General features: G+C 36.9%; 1 long non-coding RNA gene across 1 annotated transcript in view; it reads left to right on the plus strand.

Moving 5' to 3' along the window:
• The window catches only part of LOC141508227 (uncharacterized), a 79,456-nt gene extending 67,352 nt beyond the window's left edge, over nucleotides 1-12,104 (plus strand). Inside the window, exon 4 of the long non-coding RNA XR_012474367.1 lies at nucleotides 327-12,104. This is a non-coding gene — a long non-coding RNA (uncharacterized LOC141508227). The remainder of the gene's footprint in view (nucleotides 1-326) is intronic.
• The last annotated feature ends 56 nt before the right edge of the window (nucleotides 12,105-12,160 follow it).

The raw sequence follows: 12,160 nt of genomic DNA on the forward strand, positions 1-12,160 counted from the left end.
AAAAAGTAAGGGACCTTTGCCTCATGCTACTAAACTGTAAGATGTGTTAAGAGCAGGTATTATATCTTACTTGCAGTTAAGTGGCACAATAGATATACAACAGGAACTGAAATCAGGAAGGTGAGTTAAATTCTGTTCTCAGACACTTACTAGTCATATGATCCTGGGCAAATCACTTAATCTTTGTCAGCTTCAGTTTCCCCATTTATAAGGAGATAGTATTAGTGCCTTCCTCCCAAAGTTGTGATGGGGAAAAAATGAGATTTCATTTGTAAGGTGTTTTGTAAGCCATAAAGTGCTAATTACTATTATTGTTTCTCCCTCAGGATTTATATCAAATAGTACTAGTACTTTGTACACATCACAAACTTGCAGAATTGAATTGAGATAAAATGAATCTGAATCTGCCCATCAACTGGGGAATGGCTAAAGAAGTTATGGTACATGAACACTATGGAATATTGTTGTTCCATAAGAGACCATAAATGGTCCGACTCTAGAGAAGCATGGAATGACTTATGGGATCTGATGCTGAATGAAAAGAGCAGAACCAAGAGAACAATGTATACATTAACAACACTGTGAGATAATCAACCTTGATGGAAGCAACTCCTCTCAGCAATTCAAGAGCTAGGACAACTGTATTAGATTGGATATAAACAATATTATCCCCATCCAGAGGAAAATAAAAGAAAACAAAACCAAAAACAACCCTGCAGAATATGATGAACGCTTATATATCTCTTTCCCTTAATCCTAATTCCTCATAGCAAAAATGACTAATCTGTAAACATGTTTATCAAAAATATGTATGTACAAGTTTAATCTGACAGTTCACCAATGAAGGGAGGGGGATGGGAAGGGAGGGTTGAAGGAAATTTTGTAACTTAAAAATATACACATGCATATGAATGGAAAAAATAAAGATGCTACTCAAAAAAGGACATAAAATGAATCCATTCTTCCCAAATGATAGTTATATTTTTCTCCTCTGATTCTGAGATTTCCTCACATGCACATAAGCCTTCTTAAAATACAAAATTTCATATTTCCCCTTTCTCAACCCTCACACTTGTTTCTTTTGAATGAAGAAGTCTTATTTAGAATTACATTCTTGTCATGCTTCTATTGTTATCAAGTCTCTGTGATACCTGTGAAGTTAAATTTTCCTCCTTGGAGGAACTTCATTTTACTTCTACTTCATTTTACTCATAGTCTGAATTTTGTGCATTGTGTTTAGGGATGACATGTTGGAATTTTGTTACTGCTATTTTCTTGAGTTTATTTAGTTTTTCATGGACTCCCAATTTCATAAGTTTTTGTTTGGCTCATCCTTTCTTTTTCCCTCTTGTAAAAGCTAATTGCTGTTACTTGGTTATCAGTTAAATCAAGGTCACAGTTATACTTTCTGAATTTTATCTTATTTCTATAATAGCTAGTTTGGCTTCTCTTCTCCTCCATCCTTTTTACTTTAAACCTCATTTAAATTCATCTGAAGAATTTTTTGAGATATTTAAACAGATCCTTCACTAAAGCCCTCTTCTGTGACCTCATCATGTTGTGGAGGTCACTCTATTTTTTAAAGCAATGCCAATAGGCTTGTAAACACTGATAGACACTACAAAGATGGATTGAAGCTCTCAAATACAAGTCCAGGGACAGACTGTGAATATGTTGTGATAGGACCAGCCTTGCTAAATATAAAAAGGTTCATCACCTAACCCTGTCTTTCATTTTCACATTGCATTTTAGGATGGCCAGTAGTTGGAGAATGAATGGCTATAACTACCAGCAATATAGCTTACAAAAATCTTCAAAGGCTCTGGAGCTACTCTTCCAAATTTCCACTTCCACTTCCACTAAGAATCAGATCCCAGAGCAAGGCTACAGCTTCCCTCAGAGTTCTTGGGAATAACCTTAAGGAATCAAGGAGTGGCTTAATAGTTCTAGTTCTCATGATCCCTTATTCAGTATGTTTCCCTCAGTACTGATCACCAGTGACTTACTATCCCAATATAACCAAGACTTTGATTTAATTAATAGCCAATTAATAGCTATTAGCTTTTACAAATAAAGAAAAATAAAGAAAAAACAAATCATAAAACTTATGAGATTAGGACCCACTTCTCTAGTTGGTGCAAACTTAGAGGGGCTGCTTCTACACATTTACCCTACCAAGTTTTCTCAGTAGAGCCAATGGTCAAATTATTTTATTGCCTATAGGATTTTGGTATCTTAGTTGCTAAGTAGATTCATTGTTGGATTGCATCAGGCAGGTTATTCCTCAGATTGACTTGACTACTCTGATTGCAAGCAAACTCTGCTATAGATACTAGTTGATTTCTGCATTTATAAGATATAATCTGGTCCATTCCATCTCTGTGTTTTGTTTTAAAATTAGAGAAAAAGAAACAGAACACAGAAGAAACAAGAAGTGTTGACAGCCACATGGTGGCCCAGGAAATGGAGAGTAGATTCGACTACCAGCAGTGATACTTGTTCCCTCTTTTCCTTCTTACTCACTGGGTTATACATTTTATGTACATACTTGTTTCTGGCTCAAAAACCATTTGAATACTTTTCATCAGCATAATACAAGCTTACAGAAAACAGTTAAGTAATACAAGTTCATGCTTTGATTGGGAGCAAGGTCCCTCTATGATGTATCATCACAAATTTCAGGATCTTCAAATTTCTTCTCAGGCTTACAAGCATAGACATCATGCTCAAAGAATTATGATCTCATTGGCCAGTTCTGTCCCTCTCTCCTTACTCTACAATGCAAAAATCAATATTAGTTGTACTGTTGGTGATTCAGCCATTCTTGATAATAATTTGGAAGCATACACTTTATTCCAGCAACACCATTATTAGGTCTGTATCCTAAAGAAATTTTTTAAAAGTTCAGTGGGGGAGAGAATGTATTTGTAGAAAAATATTTATAGTAACTCTTTTTATGATGGCTAATAATTGGACATTGAGGGGATACCTATCAGTTGAGGAATGGATATATATGTGGTATATAATTGTAATGGAATATTATTATGCTATAAGAAATGATGACCAGGATGAAAAAACTGAAAAGACTTATATGAACTGATTCAGAGCAAAGTGAGCAGAGCATTGTACATAATAAAAGCAATATTGTACATTGAAGAACTGTGAATGATTTGATTATTCTCAGAAATACAATGAATGATCCAAGACAATCCCAAAGGACACATGATAAAAAATGCTATCTTGCCTCCAGAGAAAGAATTGATGGCATTTGAATGTAGACTGACACATGCTATTTTTCCCTCCCTTCCTTGCTTCCTCTCTCTAGAATATTTCATAGATCCTCTAATTACATGAAATTGAAGGAAAATAAAGTATTATTTAAAAATGTGTGTGTGTCTGTGTGTGTGTGTATTTGCATTTCTAGATTTAGGTTGAACCCAAGTCTAAACATTCACATACTCAGATAATGTAGTTCCTCACTGTTCATTGTGAAAGAGAAAACACTTCCCATTTCCTGTGCAAGCCTTCTCTCACAAATTATCTCCATTTCTGGGGTCTGGAAAAGTTGAGAGAAATCTCCCTCTTTCAAGGCTGTGGAAGCCAACTGAACTTTTTGACCTTGTAAAGTTTGCACAATCTCACCACAAATCTGGCTTGAATGTGGAAGCTTCATTTCTACATGAACATTTCCTGGGTTATGGGCTGAGAGCCCAGCCACTCTTGTGGCTGGGGTAGCCATCAGAATGGGAGAGAAGGCTGGGTCAGGACAGACTGGAGATTTTAGCTGAGAAAGTATCTTAGTTGACCAGTCAGGTTTGTCAGGTCAAAATTAACTCAGGATGAAATGGTGAAAAACCAGAAATATTTCTGGGATGACCTGCCGATTTGCATTAGGCTATTTCTGGCTAGCTTTGATATGTACCATTCCCAAACCTTTCAGTCCCTCTTTCTTTTCATCTTTTCTGGGAGGTGTTTTTCTGGATAGTGTGGGGCTTCAGGATCATGCCCTATGAAAATGAAGAAACTAGAGGGTAATTGTGGCAAAGAGATGAATCAAGGGGGACAGGAGAGTTGCTTCCAGCTATTTGGAAGGTTCTCTCATGGAAGAGGAATTGGATTTGCTTCTTAGTGAAAGGAGCAGAAGTAGGATCTTTGAAGTTTGCCAAGAGACAAAAAAAATTCTAACAATTAGAATTGTTTAAAAGGCATCATTGCCTGGTGGGTAGAGGTTTTCTTACAGTCAGGAAGAACTGGATTCAAGTACCATCTCTGACAAATACAAGCTGTATGATCACAAGTCAAATTACTTAACCCTTCAGAGTACCAAACAATTCTCCTAGACTATTACAAATGAATTGTTTATCTCTATCAGTGAAAGAAGTTTCCATGTTGGTGTTTTCTATACCAATGAAATCATAAATCTGGACCAAGAAAGAAACCTGGGATGATATAGTGTATGTATGTATGTATGTATGTATGTATGTATGTATGTATAACATGTCCCAAAAGTCTTGGTGCATTAAAAATTTTAATAATGTGTAAGTTATCAACTTTTAATCCATTACAGCTTAAACCAGTTATAAGATTTTGAGGTCATGATAGAAATAATACATGCATTTTATTGGTCAGCTGTTTCAGTTATATCTGATTCTTTATGATGCCATTCAGGGTTTTTTTTTTTTTGGCAAAGATACAGCATTTCCTACTGCAGTTCATTTTATAGATGAAGAAACTGAGGCAAACAGTGTCAAGTGATTTGCTTAAGGTCACACAACTAATAAGTATCTAAGGTCATATTTGATTGAACTCAGAAAGAGGAGTCTTCCTGACTCCAAGTCCAGTACTCCATCCACTATGCCACCTACTATACACACTTAAAAACACATGCACATATGAGTTTATTAAATCACAATCTGATTTAATCTTCATTGCAACCCTGTAAGATGAGCACTATATATTTAAAAAAATTTTTTTTTAGTTTTTTGCTAGGCAATGGGGTTAAGTGGCTTGCCCAAGGCCACACAGCTAGGTAATTATTAAGTTTCTGAGGCCAGATTTGAACTCAGGTACTCCCAACTTCAGGGCCGGTACTCTATCCACTGTGCCACCTAACCTCCCATATTTAAAAATTTTAAGATATTTCATTTATTTGTTTTATCAACCATATATAATGATAGTTTTCAACAATCTTTTTTGCAAGGATTTGAGTTTTATATTTTTTGCCCTTCCACCTTCCCTTTCCCTCCCTCTCCTCCCCCTCCCTCTGACAGAAAGCAATCTAATATAAACTATACATGTTTATTATATTCATTTTAAAGAGGAAACTGAGAAGTTAAGTAACTGACCTAGGGTGACCCAACATTAAAGTATCTGAAGTGAGATTCAAAACCAGGTCTTTCTGATTCTGAGATCAAGTGTGTGTGTTTGTGTGTGTGTGTGTGTGTGTGTGTGTGTGTTATCAATTAGGAGAGTAAATTGGATTTCTCCTCATGGAAGGACTTTAGTAAAAGTTTGAATGACTAATTTGCAAGGATGTTGTAGTAGGAGTCTTTGTTCAGGTATGATTTAGGCTGAATGGGTTTTGAGGTTCATTATGATTCTGAAATACTGTTACAGGATCTTATCTGGAATGAAAATAGTTTAGTTATCCTGGGGTAATCAATTAGTCAACATTTATTTAACAGTCATTGTTACTGAGACAAAGCTAAGCACTAGGGATAGAAAGTCAAGATGAAAACAATCCCTGTCCTTAAGAAGTTTAAATTCTATAGGAGAGGAGGGAAACTATAAATGTACAAAAGTACACACACACACACACACACACACACACACACACACACACACACATATATATATATACATATATTACACACATAGATAGAAAGATAGATAGATAGATAGATAGATAGATAGATAGATAGATAGATAGGTCAATAGATATCAAATAGCTAGGCAGTAGCTTTGGAATGGAGAATGTAATCAGCAAGGGGGGATCAGGGAGGGTTTTAAATAGAGGGTGATTATTTAGGTGAATTTTGAAGAAAATCAGGGATTCCAGGAAGTGGAGATAAGAATAGAGAGCAATGCAAATATTAGGGACTAGTCAGTATAAAACTAGAAGGGACATGGAGGGGCATGTGGGCAGAACAGTAAATTGGAGAGTATGGCTGTACCCTCTCACTGTGAGAGTGAAGAAGAGTAATATATACAAAGGCCAGAAAGATAGGAAGAGACTAGGTTATATAGAGGTTTTTTTTAATTGTATTTATTTAAGGCAATGGGGTTAAGTGACTCGCTAAGTGACACAGCTAGGTAGTTATTAAGTGTCTGAGGTCATATTTGAACTCAGGGCCTCCTGACTCCAGGGTAAGTGCTCTATCCACTGTTCCACTTAGCTGTTCCCTGTTGTATAATGTTTTAAAGACCAAACATGTATTAACATTTGGTCCTATAGTTTAGAGGAAACAACTGAAGATTACTGAGTAGGGTAAGGGTAGACACACTTTAGGAAATCATTTCAAAAACAGTTTGTTAGATGGATTGCAGTGTCAGAGATATCAAAGATGAAACTATTGCAACAAAATATATGAGGTCAGGAATAAAGGCCTGAGCTGCAAAGATTCTGTGGAGACAGAAAAAATAAGATTTGGCAATTTATTAGAGACAAAAAGAGACAGACAGAGACAGACAGAAATGGAGAAAGACAGAGACACAGAAAAATTAATAGAGACAGAGAAAGACACACAAAGAGACTAAAAGAGATAGAGACAGAGAAAGAGAGAGAAGTTCAAGGATGACACTGAATTTGTGTGAAACCAGTTGTAAACTTGGGTGAGTGGAAGGATTAATGTGTTTCTGACCTTCAGACCCAGAGCTTGTCTCTTTTCTTGGTCCCCTGAATGAGGACTTCTGCCTTGATCAAGATGTTTCCCAGCTTGCTGACTCTGAAACTGAGTAGTGGTCTATTGATCAATTAGACAAAAAAAAGCAAAATGATTGCTTACTGCTATTAGTTCTACAGCTTCTTCCTCTCATCATGCCTTTCTTGGCTTTTACTTCTCCTCTTGTTCTTAACCCAAGTTTTGAATTTTGAATCATTATTTTTAAGTTTTTGCAAGGCAGTAGGGTAAAGTGGCTTGCCCAAGGCCACACAGATAGGTAATTATTAAGTGTCTGAGGTTAGATTTGAACTCAGGTACTCCTGACTTTAGGGTCAGTGCTCTATCCACTGCGTCACCTAGATGGCCCACCCAAGTTTTGAATTTTGGACCTGAACTAGATGGCTAGGTTAGTAGGCAGGTAGCTCCCTTGGTTGTGACCCTTAGACTGGAATCTCCAATCTGAGATGTGCTTTTCAGATAGAAGTTATTTCTCATGTCTACTGATTCTGACCCAGGTTTGTCTCTGAACTGTTTTTTGTAGTTGTTGTTCAGTCATGTGCAACTCTCCATGACTGCTTTTTGAGGTTTTCTTGACAAAGATATTTAAGTGGTTTTCCACCTCTTTCTCCAGTTCATTTTTTACAGATTAGAAACTGAGGCAATTAGGATTAAGTGACTTGTTCAGCATCACACAGGTAGTAAGTATCTGAGGTTGCATTTGAACTCATGAAGATGAGTTTTACTGATTCCAAACCCAATATCCACAGCACCACCTATCCTCCCTTTGGACTGGTTCCATCCATGTTACAGCTGTAATTGTTCTCAAGATTATGATTATGATCACCATGAGTTCTCACCCACTGCCCCAGGCTCTGCTAACCACTCTAAGATTATGACCAATAGTCTGAGAAATATTGATCTACAGAGACCATAGAAGAGATTATGAATCATTAGGAATCATAAAATTTAGTTTGTCTTTTTCCTGCTACTTACTAACTTTGGGACCTTAAGCAAGTCATCTCTCTGAGTTTCAATTTCCTCATCAATAAAAGGAGGAGGTAGGATCAGCAGTTAGGTTATACAGTGGATAGAAAACCAGATCTGAAGTCAGGAAAACTCATCTTCCTGATGTTCAAATCTGGTTTCAGTCAACTGTGTGACTCTGGGCAAGTCACTTAGCCCTGTTTTCCTCAGTTTTCTCACCTGCAAAATATGCTGGAGAAGGAAATGGCAAACCACTCTAGTATTTTGGCCAAGAAAATCCCAAATGAGGTCATAAGGAATTAGACATGACTAAAAAATGATTGAATAACAGATGATCCCAGAAATTCCTTCTGCTTCAAAATCCTATGATCCTGCATTCCAGGCAATGGAGAAAGGTCAAAGTGATTATGACTGAATACAAATAATGAGTGAAGTGGTAATGAGGGATTGGAGAAAAGGCTAGAAGAATCCATTCTCTGAATGTCTTCGCTAAGGCATGACTGTGAAGAAGGTGATAATTTTTTAATAGACTAGAAATATTCTTTCCCCTAAGGAGTGAGTGTGTCTTTGTGTGTGGAGGAGGTGGATGGCATGGTATAAATAAGAGGTTTTCCATGCTGAGAGAAAGATATTTAAGTACTTTGAAGGATTTAAGAGAGATAATATAGTGTAGTGGATAGAGTTGACCATGACAACAAAATCCCTCAATTATTGACTCTGAATTGAGTGAGGTTTATTATGGAATCATAGACTCAGATTCTAAAGACTACAGACTTAATGAAACCTTTTCATTTTGTATTTTAGGAAACTGAGTCCCAGAGAAGTTTGACAATTCACTCAGGGCCCCTCTAATGGCATGGAAATATAGGATTCTAACGTAGATCTCTGACTCCAAAGCTAGTTAACTTTTTCAAGGATATCTCAAGGGGCAGCTTATGTCCCTTGCTAGAGACAAGACACAGAGAAACTTGGATTCCTAAGCAAAAATATATTATTTAAATGTATCTTGTTATCCTACTATTACATATTAAAAGAATTCATAAAATTTGTTGTTTTTTTAAAGTTTTGAGTTCCAAATTCTATCCCTCCCTCACTTCACCCCCACCCCCTGAGGTCGTAAGCAATCAGATATAGGTTATACATGTGTAATCCTGTAAAACATATTTCCATATTAATTATTTTATGCAAGAGAACTCAAAGTTTTTTTAAAAAGAATGAAAGTAAAAATGGCACTAAGCAAATATTTGTTGAACACTTATATGTGTATGCTCCTGTTAACATTGAGGAGCTGAGCTAATGGGCAAGATTCATAAGAACAGCTTAAATGAGAAGTCAAAAGGATATATCAGAGGCCTTAAAAAGCATGAACTATTGCTCCAGAGACTAGAAAGGGGGTTGCCCAAGAAAGCTGAAGTGGGTCTAGAGAACAGAATTATGAGAATAACTGCAACTCACAGGGTCAGGGCCTAGAAGAAGGGTCTGTGGACAAAATAGCAATAGTTAGAGTTTTGTTTAAACCTGAGAGAAACTAACTAATTGATACAAATCGAGAAGTAATTTATTTTTATATACTTGCAAAGTCTCTCATACTATAGGAAAGATCAGTTATCTGCCTGAATTATCTCTGTGTGCTGAATCACAGGATCTTAGGCAAAAGAATGCTTCTGTAGAAGCCAGGGAGAGGAGGGGAAATACCAAGTCACAGATGTTTGGTATTTGAGGGAAAAATTGTGCTCACTTTTTATTTCTGAGTTGAAATAGAAAAGAGAATTTGTTGCTGTTCAGTCAGGTCAGGATCTTAATGATGATCCCATTTGGGGTTTTCTTGGCAATGATACCATTATAGTTTGCCATTTCCTTTCTCCAGTTCATTTTACAGATGAAGAGATTGAAGCAAACCGGGTTAAGTAACTTCCAAGATCATACAACTACATGTCTGAGGCTGGATTTGAACTCAGATCTTCCTGAGTCCAAGTCCAGCATTCTATCCACTGTGCTCCCAAATTCCCTGGAAAAAAAAAAGTATAGTCACAAATCTAATCAGGATGTGATCTTATTTGTTGTAGCCTCTAAGGAAAAGAAAACAATTTTTTTATGTATCTGGCCCCTATCTTCTCCAGTCTTCCTGTAGCTTCCTCCCCTCCACATACTCTGTGATCCATATGCCAACAATGCCAACACAATCCTCCATCTGCAGTCTCTTATCTCTGCCAACTCTGTCCCCCATACTCCATCACCTTTGCCCCTTAGTTTCATTAAAACTGCAATCAAATCTTGTCTTTTCAGGAGAATTTTCCCAGTTTCTTCTACTTTGCATCTTGTACATCTCTACCATTAGAATGTAATCTCCTTGAGGGCAGGGTTTTTTTTTATTCCTTTTTTGTATCTTTGGCACTTAGTACAATCAGTACAATTACTTGTTGATATTCATCCTCATCAGAGTGCATGAAAAAACCTTCCAGGAGGACTTTAGAAAGCTGAATCCTACAGCAGAAATCAAGTCTTGAACTAAGGCAGGTCCTGCTCCATACACAAGCCCATGTCTCAGTATTATTTCTGATCCCTCAATAACTTGTGCTGTCCCTCTGAGATTACCGTCAGTGGTTATTTACATGTTGTCTCTCCTATTGTATTGTAGTTGTAAGCAGAAACTTTTTTCAATATTGTAATATTGAAAGCAGGGACTATTTTTTCTCTTTGCACCTACACACACACACACACACACACACACACACACACACACACACACACACACACACACACCAGAGGAGCTTGTTCGCCTTGAACACCCCATATACTTCTTAGTTGAATTCCACAGTGCATTTAGTATATAAACATTTAACAAACAGTTTCCCATAATTCCATTCCATAATAATGATGATGAGAGCTTATATATTAGCCAAGTTCTTCTTAGGGCTGCTAATCCACCTTTGGTGTGCATCTGTCACCCATCTCTTACCTATGACTCCAAGAAGCTATAGCATGCACAGTGATTGCATTCCAGTAAACTAATTTGGCAGATGGGGGTTAAATTAGGTTGAGGGTAACTAAGAGCTCAAACTCAATGGTGAGTTAGAGGGTTGTCTACCTCATGCATATTAAGATTTTCCCTGGTGGAATGGGCAGATGAGAAAAATTTGTTCCAACAACCACGAAGGAGGCTAAAGCAGGTACTTTGAAGTGCCTAGAGCTTGGTCAGACACCAAAGTCATTCATTGCATCCCAGACCATTTCCATTTGACTTTTGTCTCACCACTGGACTTCAGTGACTCTGAAAGAGAGAATGAGGCTGAGGCTTTTGTACAACCCTGCCTCACTCAAATACAATTTACCCACCAGCCAAGATGTAATCGATCCTTTTGGAGAACGCAGGACAAACAACTTACACACTTAGTGAGTACTTATCAATGTTTATTGATTTGACTTGACTCTACTAACTCCTTATCTAATCCAGTTTGTTAAGCCTATTTCCTATTCTGTAATATTAGGAAAAAGATATTTTTTGGCTTTTAGAGGCTAAAGAGATATAGCATAGAAAATGGTCACAAAAGGGGTAGTTAGGTGGTACAGTGGATAGAGCACCGGCCCTGGAGTCAGGAGGATCTGAGTTCAAATCTGACATCAGACGTTTAATAATTACCTGGCTCTGAGCAAGTCATCTATAACCCATTGTCTTGTAAAAAAACAAAAAAGAAAATGTTCATAAAGTTCTCTGATTTTTACTGGCTATGAGACTCTGGGGAGGTGATTTAACCTCTCTGTGCTCTAGGCAATTCTCTAGGACTATCAGTTACTACTGAATATTAATACTGACCGGAACAAAAGGGGGGAAAAAACTCATAAAACAAATTTTAAAAACTGAAAATAGTAAGCTTTGGATAGCATTTTCCATCACAAATCCTCTAGAATTGTCTTTGATCATTGCACTGCTGAGAACAAGTCTATTATAGTCACTCATCACATATCATGCTGTTAATGTTATTCTGGTTCTGTTCACCTCACTCAACATCAGTTCACGCAAGTCTTTCTAGATTTTTCTGAAGTCAGCCCACTCACGATTTCTCACAGAATAATAATTCTTCATCACATTCATATACCACAATTAGTTCATCCTCTAATTCATGAACATCCCCTCAATTTCCAATTAACACTACAAAAAGTTACTATATTATATATTTTATATACTATAAATATTTTTATCCATGTGCATTTTTTCCCTTTCTTGTGGTATCCTTGGAATACAAACCTAGTAGTGATATTACTGCATCAAAGGGCATGCATAGTTTTATTGCCCT

The sequence above is a fragment of the Macrotis lagotis genome, chromosome 1 (genome assembly GCF_037893015.1).
Source record: "Macrotis lagotis isolate mMagLag1 chromosome 1, bilby.v1.9.chrom.fasta, whole genome shotgun sequence".
In the NCBI taxonomy this organism is placed as follows: domain Eukaryota; kingdom Metazoa; phylum Chordata; class Mammalia; order Peramelemorphia; family Peramelidae; genus Macrotis; species Macrotis lagotis.